Source organism: Gossypium hirsutum, chromosome A04 (genome assembly GCF_007990345.1).
Source record: "Gossypium hirsutum isolate 1008001.06 chromosome A04, Gossypium_hirsutum_v2.1, whole genome shotgun sequence".
NCBI classification, from domain to species: domain Eukaryota; kingdom Viridiplantae; phylum Streptophyta; class Magnoliopsida; order Malvales; family Malvaceae; genus Gossypium; species Gossypium hirsutum.
This window is the reverse complement of record NC_053427.1, coordinates 68,086,425-68,098,096: the sequence shown is the minus strand read 5'-3', so window position 1 is coordinate 68,098,096 and position 11,672 is coordinate 68,086,425. Positions and strand designations below refer to the sequence as shown.

Below are 11,672 nucleotides of genomic sequence, written 5' to 3'. Positions count from 1 at the left end.
AATCAGCAAATTAGCTGATAAAATATGGTTGCAAAAAGGCCCTTGAAAAACCTCCAAATTAAATTCAAACCCCACCTTTATTTTAGGCTTTGTAGATTTTCCCCAGCCTATTTTTAGCAAGGTTGAAAGCTTCAACCTTGCCATGTGTGTGGCCGGCCATGGGAGGGCTCTCTTGGCTGCTGAATTTGCTATTTTTAGCAGCCCTCTTCAGCTATAAAATCCACCCTATGCTGCCCATTTCAAAGCATCCCTCAACATCCCTCATTCTACAACATTCTTTCATCCTCTCTTCACTTCTCTCAAGTTTGCTCTCCATTTCTCCATCCCATTTTCCCTTCCTCTTGTGCCGATTTCCTCTCTTGAGAAAGAGGTGTTCTTCAGCCATCTTGGGCAGCAATCAAAGATTCATATAATCTTTGCTCGGCGAAGACAACGGAGACTAAGAACGGAGCAACAGTCAAGCCGCAAAGAAACACTGGATTTGCTTTCTGCTTCCTTTCTTTTTAATTTCTGTTGTTTATATGATGAACATATCTATGAAAAATATTGTTGTTGAAATGGTTATTTTAATCAGTTTAGCTTGAATTTAATTTTTGTTGGGTTGTTTATATTTTTCCTACTTGAATTATTAAAATAGTGTTTATGTTGTTATAGGCCTCAGTGAAATGCTTGATTAAGTAAAATCATGCTTAGGTTATCTGGCATTATAATTGTTTAGATAACTAAAGAATTAATTGTTTAAACGGATTGAAATTGCAATTAATGGACTCAGTTCTTAATCAGTGCATGTTTAATTCTTCTAAGGTAACTGAAAATTAAATTAGCATTGTATTTGGCGATACATATGCCTTGCATAACTTGCAAGATGTTGTGATTAAATTGTTTCAAGGTATGGCTACTTTGTTACTTCACATAATCTTTTACATGTTTATTAAGTTGAATTAATCGGTTGAATCGACATAGGAATATGCGAGAGATAATTTAATTCAATAAGTATGTATGTGCGATAGCATGTTTACTTTGTTAAATCTGTTTAGTCGGTTGAATTGGCATAGGGATATGTTCAAGAGATAAATGGAATTTTAATTAGTAAATATGTTCATAAGTTAGCAAATTATTGGGTTGCCGTGAATTTATTCATAACAGCATAAGCACGAATTTAATATTTCTAAGTTAAAAAGGTATAATTAATCCAACACAATTATATCATCTTGATTAAATCTTAATTGAAATCGTGCACTAGAACTCTTTTATTTTATTTAAATTGTTTGCTTAGTTTTAAAATCTTTGTTTATAAATCACTCTTTTCAAACCAAAATCATGTTTACCTCACCAAAGTGTTTTAATTAATTTCATAAATATTGCTTTTTACAGTCCCTATTGGTACGATAACTCGACATTTACTTGTCACTTTATTACTTGTTACGATTGTGTACACTTGCACATTTCCACTGTTCCAGTGGTCGGGCAGGACATGGAAGTCGTGGAGAACCTTTTCCAGTGGAGTGGCAAGTTCCTACGTAATAGTGAGCTTTGGAGCTCTTTATAACTGTAATAGAATCAGGAACTTCTTTTAGGAAATATAAAGAAGCATAATTACTCGTAAAGAAATAGCCGAATAATAATTATAAAATCTAAAGATAAAATAGTATTAAAGGGAAATAAAAAGTAATTTTAAAATATAAATAAAGATAAAAATAAAATAAATAAATAAATAAAATAAAAATAAATAATAGGTGTTTATAAAGAAATTGAGTCACACGGGCCCGTGCGTTTCGTGGTTTTCGAAATTGGGCTCATTGGTGCACACGGCCATGTTGCACGGCCACGCCATTCTTCGTTCGCTTCTCCCATGCCCGTGTATGTAGGCGCACGCCCGTGTTGTTTTGACAGGCTCAACCACAGTCGGTGGGCACGGGCGTGTTGCACGCCCATGTTAATTTGGCGGGATTGCCCACGGCCATGTCGCACGATTGTGGCAACTTATTGAATCCCATGTTAGGGAAACATTTTTGCTCTATTTTCACACGGCCATATCGTACGGCCATGTTGTATCTCGTGGTATGGGCACGGTCTACGGCACGCCCGTGTGCCTAGTCGTGTGATTCTGGAAATCCTATGTTCAGTGACTCAGTTAGTGAATTAAATGTTAAAAACTAAAATTTTAAAGAAATCAATACTGTTAGTGCTCGGGTTGCCTCCTAAGAAGCGCTTATTTAGAGTCTAAGCTTGACTTACCTCTCTTTTGCGTGGTCATGGTGGTGCAAGGAGTTTACACTCCTCATCCCTGCTATCAATTTTATCAAAATAAGGTTTTAGATGGGTACTATTTACCTTAAAAGTGTCAAATTTGGGATGAATTACCTCGACTGTACCGTATGGAAAGATGCTGAATACCGTAAGAGGGATTACTCTATTGGGTTCAGAAGTGGCAATACGAGGGTCTGCTACATCTAGTAGTACTTTGTCTCCAACCTTAAGTTGATTTGGTGAAATATTGAGCTTGTCATGGCATGGTTTTGGTTTATCGTGCGTCCTTGGTTTATGTGTTCACCATTTATCTAGTTCTTCGATTTGTATGCTTCGTTCTTCATAGATGGGTTCTTTGTTGTTACTTGAACAAGGCTCATGTGTGTTTCTCGTACATGTTTCTTGCACAGAGGGTTTCACCACATGATCTGTACTAATAAAATTTTGAGCTTGAAGAGTAATTGATTCATCACCCAAACGAAGTGTGAGTTCACTTGTGCCAACATCAATTATAGTTTTAGCAGTTGCTAAAAACGGCCGTCCTAAAATTAAAGGTGCGTCACTATCCTCTTCTATGTCTAGAACAACAAAATCAATTAGGAAAATAAATTTATCGATTTTTACCAATACATATTCAATAATACCCGTAGGAAATCTAATAGTTTTATCGGCTAACTTAACATTCATCCTAGTTTGTTTAGGTTTCCCAAGATCTAGTTGTTTAAACATTTTATAAGGCATGACATTGATACTAGCCCCTAAATCGGCCAAAGTGTTATTAACATCTAGCTACCAATTAAAGAAGGAATAGTAAAACTCCTTGGATCTTTTAATTTGTTGGCCAGCTTATTCTGCAGAATGGCTGAGCAAACTGCACTCATCTCCACATGCGACGCCTCATCTAACTTCCACTTATTTGCTAAAAGCTCCTTTAAAAATTTGACTGCGTTCAGCATCTGCGAAAGAGCGTCAATAAACGGTAAGTTAATATGTAATTTCTTTAAAAGTTTAAGGAATTTACCGAATTGTTCGTCTATGCGGTCTTTCCTTGTCGCATTGGGGTATGACACACGAGGTTTGTACTCTTTACTTACCAGTGTTTGTTCACTGTGGTCTTTCTCACCTTTGCTTTTACTTACAACAATTCCTTGTCTAGGTTCTAGTTCAGGTTCGACTAACCCTTCCTCATTTTGAATGGTAACTGCATCGAACTGCTCCCTTGGGTTAGATTTAGTGTTACTCGGTAGGCTACCTTGTGGTTGTTCAGATATCAATTTAGCAAATTGGCCTATCTAAGTTTTGCACCTTTGGATCGACGCTTGTTGATTCTTAAGTACTGTCTCAGTATTCTGAAAATGAGTTTTTGACACCAAGATGAATTTTGTTAGCATCTCTTCAAGGTTCGACTTTTTCTCTTGTTGGTAAGGTGGTTGTTGGAAGCCTGAAGGTGGTGGTGGTCTCTAATTTCCTTGGCCTCCCTACAAAAAATTTGGGTGGTTCCTCCAACCTGCATTGTAAGTGTTACTATAAAGATTATTTTGAGATCGAGGATTATTACCCATGTAATTCAACTGCTCGTTTTCCATGTTGTGGCCATAAGATGGGTATTTTGAATTGCTTGATCCACCTCCACTTGCTTCGCACTACATTACTGGGTGAACCTGTGAAGAACCAAATAACCCGTCAATTTTCTTATTTAATAATTCTACCTGAGTAGAGAGTATCGTGACTGAATCGACGTTAAAAACGTCGGTTATTTTTGTCGGATTTGTCCTCATGACTTGCAACTAATAATTATTCAATGACATCTCTTCTATAAATTCATAAGCATCTTCAGGTGTCTTATTATTGATAGTCCCACTAGCGGTTGCATCGATAAGTTGCCTTGTTGAGGAGTTTACATCGTTGTAAAACGTCTGAACTTGCAGCCATAGAGGTAACCCATGGTGAGGGCACCTTCTCAACAGATCCTTGTATCTCTCCCATGCATCATAAAGCGTTTCTAGATCCATCTGCACAAAAGAAAAGATATCCTTACGTAATTTAGCCGTTTTAGCTGGTGAAAAATATTTTAATAAGAATTTTACAGTCATTTGTTCCCAAGTAGTGATTAACCCTCATGGTAACGAGTTCAACCACTGTTTAGCTTTGTTCTTCAACGAAAAAGGAAATAACCAAAGGTGAATTACATCATCAGAAACGCCATTAATTTTAAATGTGTCGCAAAACTCTATAAAATTTGCCAAGTGATTGTTTGAATCCTCATCCTGCAAACCATAAAACTGAACAAATTGCTGTATCATTTGAATTGTGTTAGGTTTTAGTTCAAAATTATTTGTAGCAACAGCAGACCTAACTATACTTGATTCAGTTCCTATTAAAGAAGGTTTAGCATAATCATACATAGTATACGAAGCAGGATTCTGATTAGCAGCAATCGTAGGAGGTAGTGGATTTTTATTATTTTCAGCCATCTCCTCGGTTGTGGTTGAAGTATCGTCCTCTTGCTCTTCCTCTGTGTATCTTAGGCTTCGCCTTATTTCTCTTTGATTTCTACGAGCTGTGCGATCGATCTCACTTCAAAAAGTAATGGTCCTGACGGGTTTCTTTTAGTCATGCACTATAAAAACCTGCCAGAAGCGAATAAACGAAAAATAAGAATAAGAAAATAAAATAAAATTTAAATTGCAATAAAAGTAAAATGGCTAAAGTAATAAAAATCAAGTGTTTCTAATATCTTAGTTCCCCGACAACGGCGCCAAAAACTTGATACGTGATATTCGCGACAAGTTTTAAAAATTTATAATTAATCACTCTTGAAACTAACTATTAAAACGATGAAGGCAAGTGTACCTATCGAACAGTAGTATAGCTTTAGCAAGACTGGATTTTTGAACCCAAAGGAACCAACAGTACTAGTAATTACTTTCTTTTTATTATCTAGCCTAAAAATTAAGGGACTTGTTTATCTAACTAATTAACTAAACTACGGGTGCACAGAGAGAAAATTGGGGAAAAGCTTTTGGGAAAACTCGATTGATTAAGATAATACCCAAGGAAAAATCCACCTAAATTTCGCTTGTTATTTGACTCTGAATCAGACACTTTATTCATTTGACTTGACCGTAGAAATCCTTAAGTTATATTATTATCTCTCTCGAGAATAATAACGTCTTACCCTAGGTTGTTTAATTGAAATCTCTTTCTAATTAACACCCTAGTGTTGCATTAACTTGATCTATGGACTTCCTTTTTAGGTTTCACATTAATCCGGCAAAATCTTATCTCTAGGCGTGCAATCAACTCCGCTTAATTATGACAAATTTACTCTTAGACAGAGACTTTTGCTCCTTTGAATAAGCACATTAACTTGAATCAATATCCTGAAATATTAAAATAAGAATTAAGAACACATAATTAAGAACAAGTCAAATATTTATCATACAATTCAGATAATAATAACAAGATTCGTCTTAGGTTTCATTCCCCTTAGGTATTTAGGGGGTTTAGTTCATAATTATGAAAGAAAGCGTCTCAAAAGAACAAAGATAACAAAACATAAAGAAAACCAAAAACTCCTGAAGGAAATTGAAGGGAGATCTTCAGTTTTGACGATGAATCTAGCTTTTGAGATAGATCAATCAGCTTTCCTTGAGTAATTCCTTGCCTCCTACTCCCTCTATCTTTTCTAAGTGCCTCCTTAGGTGTTTAAATAGGCTTTTGAATGCCTAAAAGCCCTCAAGAGTGCCCTTTTTTCTGAATAGGACTATACTTGGGCTCCATAGGGACACGCCCGTGTGCGATTGCTTCAGATCGTGGTTAAGGCTGTTAAATAGGCATGGGCATGCGGTCTACCCGTATAAGTCGTACTTCGATCCTGCCAAATAGACACGACCGTGTGGCTTACTTGTGTGAGGAAGTCTAGGCCGTTTTGATTTCCCATGTAGGTCTATTTTCTCTGTTTTTGACCCGTTTCTCACTCTTTTTACTCTCCTATGCTCACTTAAGTATAAAACATGAATTTAAAGGATTAGGAGCATCGAATTCACCAAATCTAAGGATAATTCATCCAAAAATATGATAGGCATGAGGTAAAAATATGTATAAAATATGGTTTATCATTGTCGAATTTCCTTCACACGGTCGTGTCCCTTGGGTACACGAGCGTGTGGGTTTAAGAATTAGGGTTTTGGGTGAATTTTGGAGCCACACGGCCTGGCCACACAGGCCTGAGTCCCACACAAGCGTGTGAGAACTCCACATGGTCGTGTCTCCTCTGCTCTTAATTTTTAGCATTTTTGGACAGTGAGTTACACGGGCTGTTCACACGGGCGTGTGCCCCCTCCACACCGGCGTGTGGGGCCTTCACACGGGCATGTGAGGCCTCCACATGAGCGTGTAGACCCCCACACAGCCTGGGCAATTCCACACGGCCAGAGCACACGGCCATGTGGTTTTAACTTGCAAAATTGTTGTATTATGTTGCTTTAAGTGTAATTGTGACTCTGTGGGTGCCAACCCTCCAGTGAGCTTTACTGAGGGTAATTATGGCCCTGATCTGGACTTGAGATGTGTGTCATATGTGATTGGTTGTATGACAAGCTTGATACTGAATTCGAGTTATGAGTGTGTGCACATGTCTGATTCTGTATTGAATGACTGAATGTGAATGGTTGTTCTGATTAAATGTCTGGAACTGGTATTCTGAGTTGGGGCATCCGCATACATACATCTGCATACACACATCTGCATACGAAGTGTAACGCCCCAAATTTTTTATTTTCAGCTTTTTACGATTCTTGGGCTTGAAAAGTGTCTGAATTGGTGGTTAATGTTATTTCTGGCTTAATATGTGTTGGGTTAAGTAATTTAGAGCTTTGGGGTGTGTCTGGGAGGTCCTAAGTTCAAGCTGTAATTTGGGCTAAATTTGGGTTTTATTGGAATAAAGCCTGACTTGAGATCAGTGGGCTTTTAAGGAGTTGTTGGTAAATACTTAACAGAATGGGCCTGTTAGTCTAGTGGTTAAGTGGTAAGGGATTATGCTTAGGGTCAGGGGTTCGATTCCCTATGGTAGCGAAGGGATTATTTTTGCTGCAAGTTCCAGAAGGTGATGGGCTTTAGTAAATTCTAAGTTGTGGGCTTAAGGGAAAACCTAGGGTTTTCTTTTTTTCCTCTTTTCTGTCAACAGTTGCTTTCACTTCCATTTTTCTTTTTTCTCAATTTCACTTGTGCCGAAAATTCTCTACTTCCTTCCCCTTCTCCGTCATTTTTCTTTTCTTTTTCGATAAGCTTAGGCGTGTTCAAGTGGTTCTGCCGATTCGGTAAGTAGTGTTTAAATTAAGTTAAGTGTTTTCTATTGGAGATTGTTAAGAGTGACTTTAGTTGCTATTTAGGGATTAATCAAGGCTCGATAGATCAGTAATCGAGTTCTTATCAAATGAGGAAATATCGTTCTTCATCGAAGGTAAGTAGATCTCACGTTTCAGGATTTGTTCATTCTTAGGTAAAATAATTTAACTGAATGATTTGGGCTCGATTTTGTCAATCTTAGGCTTTGGAGTGCTCGTGGTTGGATTAGCAGTGAAAACGAACCAAGTGTGTACTCCGATTGCACAGAAAATGAGCTTCACCGAAAGCCGAAAAACCAATCTGTCGATGCCACACGAGCTTGTGGTTTGCCCGTGTGGTAGCTTGCGTCACGAGACACGGGCGTGTGACAGAGGAGTCAGGCCGTATTCTTGCCACACGAGTGTGACGGACACGGGCGTGTGAGGCTGGCGAGGCCGTGTGCGAGGCACAGGCTCGACCATTTGGGTCGTGTAGGCTACACGGGCGTGTGGTCACACGGGTGAACCACACGGGCTTGTGGATCTTGGGCCGGGCGTGTAAGCCCAATTTTCCTAAAATGTTTTGGAAGGTTGCACAGGTCGCCTAAGTTGACTATGACCTGCTTGTAGGGTCGGTAAGCGTCATTTAGACCCCATAATATGAATAATTATAGTGTTGTATGTAAAACATGTTACAGTAAACATGTATATCTGTCTAATTTCATATATTTGTTCTGCTATGATATGATCTGATTTCTGCATATAAGTATGCCACGATATTTATGATGCATTGCATTGGGTTGGGTTATTGTGAAGAGAAGAAAGTCTGAGAGGCGATTAGCCTATTATCGGGTAGCTACGCTGTATATATTTGTTAATTACAGTACCACTTGGTGTGTAGGGCCGGATGGGTCAATTTTATCCCCATAATTGGTGTATAGGGCTGGGTGGGTCGATTTTATTCCCACATGGTGTGTTGGGTTGGATGGAGATAGTGATATCTGATATGATCTGCATGTGATATCTGCATGGCTAAGGTCGAATATCTGTATTCTGTTATTCGCTTGTATGCATGTTGTTTGTAGGGATGTACACACTGAGTTTGCAAAAACTCACCCCTTTATTTATTTTATGTCAGGTAATCCTCAGCAGTAGATGGATCGGTGTGGCAGAGAGCTCGATGGTGACCACTGTGAGACTCATGGATTTTTTAGTAACGTTTATTTCATCTATTCAATTTTTTTCCTATATTTGTTCTGGGATTTAATTTTTGGACTTGAGCTATTTGTTTTGGGTTTATTTTGGGGTTTTTAAATTGTTAAGTTGTTGATTTACGAATTATTGATGTTTTAGCTTCCGCGTAAAAGAACGGTTCTCAAATAATTAATGGAATAAGGATTTCCCAATTTAAGTAAAGATAATAATCTGAATAATTTTAATGTACTAAGCTTTTATAAAAGTATTCTCATGTAACGCCGACAAATTTAGCCATAACGTCTGGGTCAGGTTTGGGGTGTTACACGAAGATTTTGGGGTGGGATGTTAAAGAGAAGGGAGATTTACGATTTGGCAGTTTATCTACATTCTGATAACCTGTGACAGCCCAAAATTGACCCTAGTCGGGAAGTGGTTTCGGGACCACAAAACCGAGTCATAAAAATAATTGATTTCCATATTCTATGCTTATTATGTGTGTACATGAGTATGTGGAAGTTTCATTCTCCAATTTTGCCAATTGCATGAGAAATTATTAAATAGGGATTGATATGAGACATGGTGAAAATATGATAGGCTAATTTAAAATGGTCTATTAATGCATGTTGTGAAAATGATGGGTTTGCATGTCAAATTACCCAAAATTTGAGCTAGTGGTTGGCCATGCTATGGGTGGAAACATGTTGGGAACATGTTGGCCTAGTGAGGTATGTAGAATAAAATAAAATAAGGGGCATGGGCATAAAATAATGAAAAGGAGTATGATGAATACAAAAAAAAAATGTGTGTAGTTGTTTCCCCCCCCATTGCCGTGAGCTAAAGAAAAGAAAGGAGAAAATTTTTGTTCATCCTTTCTCATCTTCATTTAGCCGAAACTAGAAAGAAAAAAACAAAGAAAAAAAATGCTCATCCTTTGGTTCATCCTTGGCCAAAAATTTTAAGGAGGAAGGAAGAAGAAAGGTTGAAGAGGTTCGGCCATGCATGTAGCTAGGCTAAGGTATGTTTGATGATGTTCCATGAGATGCATGCATGTTTTAGTTGTTAGCTTGAGTTCTACCTAGCCCATGGTCTAAATCTTGCTATGTGATGGAAATGACACTCGGCCATGGATGCATCATTCTTGGTTGATGTTTGATGTTGTGGTGATGAGGCATGAGGATGAGTTAAGTTTCGGCCTAGGTGGAGTTTGTATTAATGCCATTGCATGCTAAATATGAAGCTTGTTAATGATGCATGTGATGGTGGCTTGATGATTCTTGAACCTCCTTTTTAGCATTTTTGAGTGAGCACATATGTGCATTGGTTGCTAAATGGAGAAGAATCGGCTAGCAAGTTGTGTGCTAAGGCCGAATATAACTTTTGCATGTTAATGAGCAATGCATGTGTTAAATTGATGGAAAGGGAGAGGATGCTTTACTAGTGTGTATATGTGTGTATTAGCCAAGTTTTGAACTTGAAACAAAAGGGTGTTTAGTCAATACAAGTGACCATACTTGTAGAATGTATTAAGTGTTGAAATCGGCCCCAAAATAGACATGCATATTCGGCCAAGGGGGAAAAATTAGCTAAAATGTTGAGTTTGATTCATGATTCCGTACATATGTGACTTTAATGTCTAATGTATAAATATGGGCTAAGTGCCTTGTGTTCCTCTTTTCGATGCTCAAATGATTAAATCAATTTATTTGTTTAATTAAGCTCAAGAGCAAAGGGGAACTAAATCCGATAAAGGGAAGGAAAAAGTGGTCGAATAGCTATCGGAATCGTTCGACAACACCCGAGGTAAGTTCTTGAGTAAGAGAGCTTAAATTAAGATTTGATTAGATCATGTTTTAAGCAAATCAAAATCATGCTCTTTGTGTGTGGCTATTGAGCCGAAATCACAAGAATGATAAGTGTCTTGTGTTTGAGTTTTGCTAACGAAAATGAAACACGAATGTGCTATGATTTATTGTTAAATGTGCATGGTTATTTGAATGATGTCCGGGCTAAGTCCCGAAGGCTTTGTGCTAAGTGACCATATCCGGACTAAGATCCGAAGGCATTTGTGCGAGATACTAATTCCGGGCTAAGCCCGAAGGCATTTGTGCGAGTTACTAAATCCGGGTTAAGTCCCGAAGGCATTTGTGCGAGTTACTAAATCCGGGTTAAGTCCCGAAGGCATTTGTGCGAGTTACTAAATCCGGGTTAAGTCCCGAAGGCATTTGTGCGAATTACTATAACCGGGCTATGTCCCGAAGGCATTTGAATGAGGAGCTATATCCGGTTAAATTCCGAAGGTACGTGATTTGGGAATGAATGAACTTGCTGTAAAATTCCAGTTAATACTCTCGAAACATCCCAACATTGAGGTATGTTTCGTATGTGCTTGAATTTAGTTGAGCCCTTACAAATAAGTATTCGCTCAGTTGATAAACGAGCTACCGGCCTTTGGCTGAGTTGATCTTTTGTGTATGTACATAAGGGTTGATAATGTGAAGCAAGTACGATATCGTAAATTTGTGCATATGAAATTATCCGTTTAGCTATATGAATGCTATACTTTTGTTGTGCTGGAATTCCTTGCTCAAAATTTACTAAGCATAAATTGCTTACTCCGTTTCATTGCTCCTCTGTTTTATAGATTTGGTTCTCCAGCTATCGGACTCGGGATCTTGAGGTCAAAGTCGCCCACACTATCAAAGCCCCCTTTTGGTACAATTTTGGTTGAACTTCGAAATGGCATGTATAGGACTACCCGTTTGTTGTGGGTCGTGGACCCTTTGGACTTGTATAAATTTTGGATAGCCATGCGAAAATGGCTTATATGTGTTTGAGTATAATGTTATAATCATTTGGTGTGGATATGCTTGACAAGGATTGGCCACGGGGATGGTTAAT

General features: G+C 38.2%; 1 non-coding gene across 1 annotated transcript; it reads left to right on the top strand.

Moving 5' to 3' along the window:
• The first annotated feature begins 4,188 nt into the window (after positions 1 to 4,188).
• Positions 4,189 to 4,295, top strand: LOC121228603 (small nucleolar RNA R71). Its single transcript, XR_005926179.1, has one exon. It is a non-coding gene; the product is annotated as a small nucleolar RNA R71 (small nucleolar RNA).
• Positions 4,296 to 11,672: the final 7,377 nt, after the last annotated feature.